Source organism: Trachypithecus francoisi, unplaced genomic scaffold (assembly GCF_009764315.1).
Source record: "Trachypithecus francoisi isolate TF-2019V2 unplaced genomic scaffold, Tfra_2.0 Lachesis_group21, whole genome shotgun sequence".
NCBI classification, from domain to species: Eukaryota; Metazoa; Chordata; class Mammalia; order Primates; family Cercopithecidae; genus Trachypithecus; species Trachypithecus francoisi.
Window position 1 is genome coordinate 44,602 of NW_022681467.1, and position 9,623 is coordinate 54,224.

Genomic DNA, 9,623 nt, shown 5'->3' on the forward strand with positions numbered 1-9,623 from the left:
GGAATTTCCTCATCCTAATAAGCCTGAGAGCACTACAGGAGGCCGGGGCTTATTTCATCCCTTCGGCTTCAACTGTAAAAGGCGGCACGCCTCCAAGGGGGTCGTTTATAGGCCTACCCTCAGAGCGCATTCTCTTTCTCAGGGATATTCCTTGCTGAGAAAAAGAATTCAGCGATATTTCTCCTATTTGCATTCAAAAAGAGAAGAAATATGGCTCTGTTCCGTCCGGCTCATCAGCGGCCAGTTCAAGGTTACCTCCCTTGTTCCCTGAACATCACTGTTATCCTGTTCTTTTTTCAAGATGCCCAGAGTCCATATTGTTCAAACACACATGCTCTACAAACCATTTGTGCAGTTAACTCAATCATCACAGGGTCCTGAGGTAACATATATCCTCCTCAGCTTACAAAGAAGATGATGGGACTAAAAGATTAAAGTAAAGACATAGGAAATTACAAAAGTATTAAAGTAAAGACAGATATAAGAAATTACAAAAGTATTAATTTCAGAGAACTAATAAAATGTCCATGAAATCTTCATATTTTATGTTTTTCTGCCGTGGCTTCAGCCAGTGCCTCCATTCAAGGTCTCTGACTCCCTGCAACATTCTCTCTCCCTTTTTCTCTATATAAATATGCCATGGCGATGAAGGCTCGTTCGTTCTCTCGATTGTGGCATAGGATTCTTTGACTGGTCCAGCACACTAAAAACAAACCGATTAAGCAGAGACATGTACATAATTCCAAAATTTACTGCAGTAGAGTTCTCAATAGACTTAATCTAAGTTGTGGGGTTTTAATCCATAAAGAATTTTTTTTTTTACTTGATCTAATGCCTCAGTTCCAGGCACAATATTTAAATGACTTTGAGAGGCTTTAAAATTTGTTGTTCTAATTTAGAAATGTCTAAAGTGAGATAATTTCCTCTTCCCTGTAGATGGCGTTTTGCCATGTCCCAGTGATGTTTAGACTCATTATAAATTTGGGGTGTAATACAAAAATCTGAAGTATTCCAGTCACACTGTAACTGGAAACAATACCTAATGGAAATATTTATCATCAATTCTTTTTTTTCCGGTTAGGCAGGGCAACAATCATCTGTGGGACCAGGTATCTACACACTATTATTAACATATATTTTAATAGGATTATCCATCCTTGTGACTGCCCGAATTAAGGGCGGGAAAGGCACATAAGCCCAGTAGGTATAGTTAGCTGCAGCTGCTCCTGCAGGCATGGGGAGACTTACCACCGTTGATACAACCATTAAAGCTGCAAGCAGCGTTTTTTTTTTCTGAGGTTTGTGTCACCTTTGCGCTGGCTAGGCTTTTTCTAGCTAACAGTGTCAGCTTCTTTAACTGTGCCCAGGTCGGCAGCTCTGCCTTCCTGGTGCGTGGTGACTTTATCTGTTCTTTTAATATCACCACTTGATTTATCCTGCGAGTCAATGGTGCTCGATGACGGTGTTTCTGTCTCCGTGGAGGCGCTTTTCTTTGCATCTCCGATGGGTTCATTGTAGAACTTCAAATGTTTAGTGGGTATCCAAATAGGAAGCTGATTTTCTCCTAGTGAAGCACAAGCAAAACCTCTTCCCCAGGTTATCACCTTCCTCTATTTCTCATGTCCTATCTTTGTTGTAACAAAGTGAACAGCTGGTGTAACTGATTATCTATGCTGTATTTAATTAGAGCTGTCTTAACATCCTTTGTAGCCTGTACTACATATGCAGAATCTGATATAATATTAACAGGTTGATTAAAATCTTTTAACACTGTAATGACTGCAACCAACTCTGCTCTTGAGCAGATTGATATTGAGTTTTGATTACTCGCTCTTTTGGCCCTCTGTAAGTCACTTTTTCATTGCTGGGACCATCAGTGAATACTGTCAGAGCATTTTCTAAAGGTTTATGTCTGGTAATTTTAGGTAAAATCCAAGTAGTCAATTTTAAAAACTGGAAGATTTTTGTTTTTGGGTAATGATTATCAATAATTCTTACAAAATCTGCAAGGCCAATTTGCCATGCACCAGAATTGATAAAGGCTCGTTTAACTTGTTCCTTGGTTAAAGGAACAACTATTTTGTCTGGGTCATTACCACACAATTTTATTATTCGTAATTTTGTCTGATCAATTAATGTAGCCATTTGATCCAAGTACAATGTAAAAGTTTTAATTGTACTGTGAGGAAGGAATGACCACTCTACAAGATCAGTATTTCGAAAATGATGCCTTTTGGAGAACGCGCAGTGGCGGAAATCAAAAGTTGGAGTGGGGCTAAAGAATCTATTATCTATTTGCATCCTTAAATAATGAAAAGGAGCAGAGGTTTGGATCTTTTTAAATGCTATTGTTAGTCCTGTGTTGGCAACCTCTGCTTGCAGAAATGTGTAACAGTCAATTAATTTGTCTCTTATTTCTGCAGCACATAAAATATCATCAATATAGTGAATGATATAACAATCTGAAAATTTGTTTCTAACTGTTTGAAGGACTTGACCTACGAAAGCTTGACAAATAGTTGGACTATTAAGCATTCCCTGAGGTAAAACTTTTCACTGAAACCTGGTAGCTGGTTCTTTATTATTTATGGCTGGTATAGTAAAGGCAAATTTTTTACAATCTTGCTCTGCCAGAGGAATGGTAAACAAAAGCAATCCTTTAGACCAATTATAATTAAAAGCCAGTCTTTTGGGATCATGGCCGGAGAGGGCAATCCAGGTTGGAGAGGCCCCACGGGTAGAATTACAGCCTTTACGGCTCTTAAGTCCATTAACATACGCCATTTGCCTGATTTTTTTCTGAATTACAAATACAGGAGAATTCCAGGGTGAGAATGAAGGCTCAGTGTGTCCCTTTTCTAATTGTTTCTTTGCTAATAAGTGTAAAGCCTCCAGTTTTTGCTTTGGTAGCGGCCACTGATTTACCCATACCAGTTTTTCTGTTTTCCAAGTTAATGGAATGGGTTTAGGAGGCTCTACAGTGGCCGCCCCTAAAAAGGATACCCCATTCCTTTTCTTTTTTGATTTTTCTTAGTCTCAATTGGGACTTTAATGCCATTTTCATTTTTTCATAATCCCTTTCCTGGTATATATCCCATCTTAGTCATGATTTTTTGACTCATGGGGCTGTATAATGGAGCAGGCATAATGATTTCTGCACCCCATTGTTGTAACAAATTTTGACCCCATAGATTAACAGGAATTGAAGTAATCATTGGCTGAACAGTACTTTCTTGATTATCTGGCCCTAAACAATGTAAAATCATTGTACTTTCATACACTTCTGAAGCTGTGCCTACGCCGATAAGTCTTGTAACAGCCTTTTGTTTAGGCCAATTTTTTTGGCCACTGATTTAAAGCAATGGCAGAGATATCTGCTCCTGTCTCTACCAACCCTTCAAACTGTTTTCCTTGAATAATGGCCTTACACACAGGTCTGCTCTCAGAGACCAGACTTGCCCAATATGCAGCCTTTCCTGCCAGATCAGTGCTTCCAAACCCTCCTGTTCTTTTTATTTCACTGTTTCCAACTTTAATATAAGGTAGGAGTAATAATTGAGTGATCCTGTCTCCTGGACTGGCACTCCAAGGAATTGAGGAACTAATAACCAATTGAATTTCGCCTTCATAGTCTGAATCAACCACACCAGTATGAATTTGAACTCCTTTTAGATTTAAACTTGATCTTCCTAAGATTAGTCCTACAGTCCCCTCAGGCAATGGGCCGTATACCCCTGTGGGGACTTTTCGTGGAGGCTCCCCTGGAAGCAGAGAGACTGCTTGTAAAGTACATAGATCTACTGCTGCACTACCACTTGTGGTGGGGGATAATTGCTATATTGTGATAACTGGCTTATTCCCTGAGACACTTGTGACAGAGGGGTTGTTGTTCCTGAAAACGCTGAGGAACAAAGCGTTGAATTTTAAATGCCCCAGTTTGTTGCGGGGCCTGAGGCTGGCCCCTCCTCTCGTTTCCTGACAGTGAAAGGAGGGGCAGGCGGTTCCTGGGTCTTGGATTTTTCTCCCAGGTCCTAAGGCAGATAGCCCTGATTTGCTCAATGGCCTCATTTGGCATTATTGCTTGTTGGTCAACAGTGCTCCAATTTTGACCTATTCCTAATAGTTGATCTGCCTCTATGTTAATTGGAGGATTGGCAGTCCTATTTCTTCGGACCTGCACTTGTGCCCCATCAATCCACCAAGTCTTAAATTGTAAAAATTGAGAGGGTGAAAGTGAGGATTTTGCCAGAATCTCCCAATCATTCCATACTGTAAGTGGGATGATTTTACCTTCCCTACTTGCTTGTTTTAATCTTTGCCAATTTTTTTCCCAATCTTTTAGATCTAAAGTTCTCTGTTCCGGAAACCATGGACAAAACTGTTCTATTGTTTGAAAGAGCGTATTTAGATTTTTGCTAGACACTTTAACTCCCCCTCTTTTTAAGAGAATTTTTATAAAGCTGCGATGAGGCATATTTACTTTTAGTTTGCTCCATTGTTACCCTAGGTTCTTCCGAGCACGCAAGCTTACCACAAGGCTGACTGTAGACGTACTCGGGAGTCTCTCGTTGACTTGTCTTCAATGACCACACTCCAGCATACCTTCACCTTAGAGAAAAGCTTCCAAGTTGGGCACCAGATGAAGGGGTGGCGTGCCCCTCCACACCTGTGGGTGTTTCTCGTTAGGTGGAACGAGAGACTTTAGAAAAGAAATAAGACCCAGAGACAGAGTATAGAGAAAGAAAAGCAGGGCCCATGGGACCAGCGCTCAGCTTACAGAGGACCCACGCCGGCCCTTCAGAGTTACTTTCTCTTGTAGTGGGTCCGGGTGCGCTAGCCACCTCCCGTCCGCCTGCTCCCTCCCGCGGCTCAACCTGGGGGGGGGCTGAGGCCTGCGGCCGGGAGAGGTACGGAGGGGGTTCTGTGGACAGTGGGTCCCCGCTATCAGGTAAACAGGTCCTGCAAGGGAAAGTGAGTTACGGAATATCAACAACAAGTTATGTCAGTCGCAGGCGCGCTCCAGAAATCTGGGTCAGAACAAGTTATGTCAGTCGCAGGCGCGCTCCAGAAATCTGGGTCAGAATAAATTCAGACAAGAATCAGATGAGAGCCAGGGGACGTCTCCCACCGGTCTCCACTGGCTGTCCTATAGCGCGTCCGCCAGGACTTATGCCAGCTTTCAGCTTCAGACCTCGCGAGTCACAGATTCAGAGCGGACTTAGAGAGCCGCGGATTCAGACAGGCTAACAGCCTCAGAGCGGACTTAGAGATCCGCAGGTTCAGAACGGACACAGACAGACAAACAGACCAGCCGCAGCCTCAGAGAGCCGCCGATTCAGAACGAACGCAGACAGACAAACAGACGAGCCGCAGCCTCAGAGAGCTGCCGATTCAGAACGAACGCAGACAGACAAACAGACGAGCCGGCTCACCTATTAGCAGATCGATCCTAGTAGATCCGTTGACCAGGGGTCTGGTGGGCTTGGGGAATCCCGGGAGAGCCCCCAAATGTTATGCCCAGACCGTTTTTTCCCCGAAGAAGACCACCAGAGTCCAGAGTCAAAGCCAAGCGGCAAGGATCTTTAATGCAAGTTCGAACTTGGTCCCTCCGTTCTACAACATACAAGAGGGCCTGGAACAATGCGTGCGCTTGCTTTTTATAGCTCGAGGTAAACAGGACTTGTCAGGTTACAGAGGAACAAGGCATTTCTCTAGGCTACAGCATTACAATTGGTTTACGTTAATGTTAAGTTATGCTTTTAGCAGCCTTCTTATCGGTTCCTGCGCTTTTACAAACGGTTGTAACCTTATTGGAGCTTCCCCAGGTGTTATTTTTCTTAATGTGTTTGTCCTTACAATGTCTGGAGTCTATAGATAACCTTAATCGGTTAGGTCGGGGTCGATCTTTAACTAGGCTCAGGGCGCCGCCCGGGCTGTCAGGGCGCCGCCCGGGCTATTTGCCTGTGGGCTTCATTTCTGCCTCTTAGTCTCTTCATTTGATCTCTTTCATTGCAACCGCCTTGCTACCAGCTCAAGGCTGAGGCTTCAAGAACAGAAAGGTAAGGCTGAGAGAATCCCAGGGAAGCAGAGCTACGTGCTGGGAGTTCTGTTTCTGGAGCCTGTCTCACCCAAGGGCTTCTTATCATGAGGGTAGAACATTCCCTTTGCATTCAAGACATTTTTAATGGGGAACTTTGTTTACATGCAGCCAAAAACCCTCTCAGCAGGTCCCAATGCCTCTGCAGGTTTCTTCTACATGAGTTTCTCTTTTTCTCATCTCTTCTCCAGGTCTCCTTCTACTTTTGTGATTGGTGGATTTGCCTCCTTCTGCACATCCTCCTTGCCCACCCACTATGCAAAAATACTGGAGTCTGCTCATGTTATTGTCAGAAGGGATTTTCCAGGAAGCTAATGGTATTTAAGTGCAGGGCTCCTCACAACCCCAGAAAAGGGTCTGAGTGGGGCCGAGCAACAGCTGTTCTTGGCTGGATGTTTTGTACAATTTTAAAAAGTCAAGTATTTAAACTGCAGTTATTTAAGAGCATTGCCTTTGTTTACTCTGACTTTCTCTTTCCCATTCCCCTCCTGCATGCTGTGTGGGTGGACACAGGCATTTTGGTATCTGGCTAAGAGGAAGCTGAGTTGGGATGCATTTAACCTGGGGTGAGGGGAACACACTCCTGTGGTTCTCATTCACTCCTGGGCATAGTTACATTGTCTCTAGAGATCCTGTTGTAAAAGTGGCCCCAGGCCTGGCCCCACCGCCCACCTAGGATTTGACCCAAAGCAGCAGGGACAGAGGTGGTTCCTGGATCAGGACATTTCCCAGCACCACACATGGAAAGCCTGTGATCAGTGCAGAGGAAACAAGGTTTCAATGTGCTGAGCCAGAAGTCACTGTGTAGAAAATTATTTCCAGCAGAATCATGGGCACTTGTGAATGGATGATCTGGTTCTTTTTGACACCTAGTCAAAAATGGAAGTTTTCTCCTGTTGAAAATGTACTCACTAATCTGATATATATAATTAGTGCACCATGTAATTGTTTTTACTTTTGATGGGAACTTTGATAGAAATCTTAATTTTTGACATTTGTGGAGCACAGATCTTTGTTTTGAAACCGTCCACAGCAAGGACATACGCATGTGCGTGACACAAACCCGACAGATGGGAACCTCCCTCCTTCCCCCTCTTATCCTGATGACCTCCGGCAGCTCCAGGCAACACAGATGTAAAACAGCCACTAACAGGTGAGACAGCTTGAAGAGATACTTGTTTCAGGACAAATTCCTCCTGCACATTCAATGAGCTAATCAACATAGCACACAATGATAAATTTACACAATTTTGAAGCTCACTACAACAGTGAGAGTTTTAAAATGCTGCGATAGTGACATTGTCAGTAGAGTCTTTAAGATCCTAAACCTTAAGTCGAGAACATTTAGAAAGTACTAAAATTTTACAGCTCACCATGAAAGGAAACTGAAAGAGGCTTTTCCAAATTAGACAATAATCAAAAAAATTGCATGATGTCACAACTACGAATCTTAAACTAGAATGAAAATATTATATGCCATTAATTTTACAAGTGATCAAACCTGTTGGTGGAAAAACTGGCTTATCTTTCTGCTATTTTTATAGAAAATTCTGTTACCAAATCAATGTCATATGATGAGGCAAGCAGGGATTCCTTAGCTAAGTAGGAAAGACAGGAAGAAATTATTATGTGTTTGTGTCAAGTAGCTAATTAATTTAAAAAATTGTATGAGACAATACAAATCATGTGGATTAAGGAAGGGCAAATCTGCCTTTTCCTCTGCAGGGTGGATGGATGGACTGACAGGGTCAAAGCCAGTGGCATCATGAACAGAAAACAACGTTTCTCTCAAGCTGCAGCTTTGAAATGTCAAACAGCCTCTTCCTTGGCTGACGGCTGCTTTCTGACTCAATGGAAGACCTTGTTCTCTAGCGTCAGGGGCTGTCAGAAACTTTGCTTATGACTGAGAAGAACATCCCACTGCCTGGAGGATCTAGGTCCACCTTTACACAGAAGCACAGAGCTGCAGAGAAGGGATTTCTGGATGGAACGTTCCACATCTGGCTGGACTTTATGGGTTCTAAAGACACAGGACCTAGGTCCACTTTGCAGTCCACACCTGACCCTGGCTCCTTTACACACAGGCCTGCCATGCTCTGAGTGCATCAATCCAGCCTCAAAATCCCTTCCTCCAATCCTATGATAACCTCCTTTCCTTTGTTTGTCGAGTCATCTGAGGATCCTTGGTGTGACTACATTCCCTTATTGCAACAAGCCAATATTGAGTGTGTTGACTACAGTGCTGATTTTGGTGGCTGATTGCACTAGGATGTGTGTTATTCTCTGGATTTTGTGGACGTTTGTAGAATATCTCAGCGTTTTAAAAAATGCATATTTTGCTGTAATTTATTTTCTCTTCGTAAATAAGCAGTAACTTTTGTGCTTTCTTTGGTATTGCTAGTATTGCCCTATTTTCCACACAGGGAGCCTCTATATCATATAAGCCTCAGGCCCCACAGTGTCTGGGTCCACCTGTGCTTGCTGTGCTGAGCGTCCACCTGCCCAGGGAAAGACTGCGCTGTCTCCACTTCCGAGGCCACCGATCCACTCACTTCTCCTTGCAGAGTGATTTCTCTGTGCTGGATGAGATGTTTCTGACCTCTGTAGTTTCAGTGTTTTACGGCTGATTTGGTGTGTAGTTTCTGTTAAAAGAACTCTTAGAAGAGGTTAATATTTCCAACTTGACCTGATCAGGGGACTCCTTTGCACTCCTCTAAAGATCCAGTGGCTTCAGGACACAGCTCACTGCCCATCTCTAGGCCCAGAAGAAGCCCCTCCTCACTCTCAGTTTCCCTGCCTCCTGCCCCCCTCCTAGGGAGCAGACACACAGGGAGATGGTGGGGAAAGCCCTGTGCAGAGCCGCGACTTCACCCTAAACTTCCCCAAGGAAGAGAGAATTGTGTCAGGAAAGGGAATGATTTACACGAAGTCAGCTGCTCCCCGTGTGCCTGGGTGGTGGTGGCTTGTGTGAAAAGAGATCTCTTATCCACGTGGAAAATTAGGAGCACTTCGCTGCATGGAAGACTTTTCCACTAACCACCACTCCTGGGCACCTGCTGCTCTGCCCTGTGCGCCTATCTCCCAGCAAAAGCCTGAACCACTAAGCACATGCTCCCCCGACAGGGTGAGGCCCAGACTTACATCTCCCTAGCACATGGCCTCCTGGGCGCTGCTTCATTCCTACATCCCAAAGATTCTGTTAAAACCTGTGGGGGTGGAGAGGAAACGGAAGCAGATGCTTCCCATCGTCCCTGTCAGACCATTCCCCTCCCTGGCTTTCTAGGGTGGCCCCTTCTCTCTGACCAGAACCCAGCCCTGCATCTGCCTCCTCCAGTCCAGCAGGCACCAACCCAAAGCACACATCGTGGAGCTCCTAGTAACCCTATTCCCAGGCTAAAGCCCTCTTAGCAAATCAGATTCATCACCCATCTCCACACCACTCCATCTGCACACACATGGGCATCTACATAAACTCACACCAACCCTCACCCACATAGATCTATGCATGAACCCACAAGCATACTCC

General features: G+C 44.2%; 1 long non-coding RNA gene across 1 annotated transcript; it reads right to left on the reverse strand.

Annotated features, from left to right (window-relative positions):
- Window positions 1–623: 623 nt before the first annotated feature.
- Window positions 624–4,569, reverse strand: LOC117068209. Its single transcript, XR_004431024.1, has 2 exons — window positions 4,532–4,569; window positions 624–703 (listed from the first exon to the last, which is right to left on the reverse strand). It is a non-coding gene; the product is annotated as an uncharacterized LOC117068209 (long non-coding RNA).
- Between the last annotated feature and the right edge of the window lie 5,054 nt (window positions 4,570–9,623).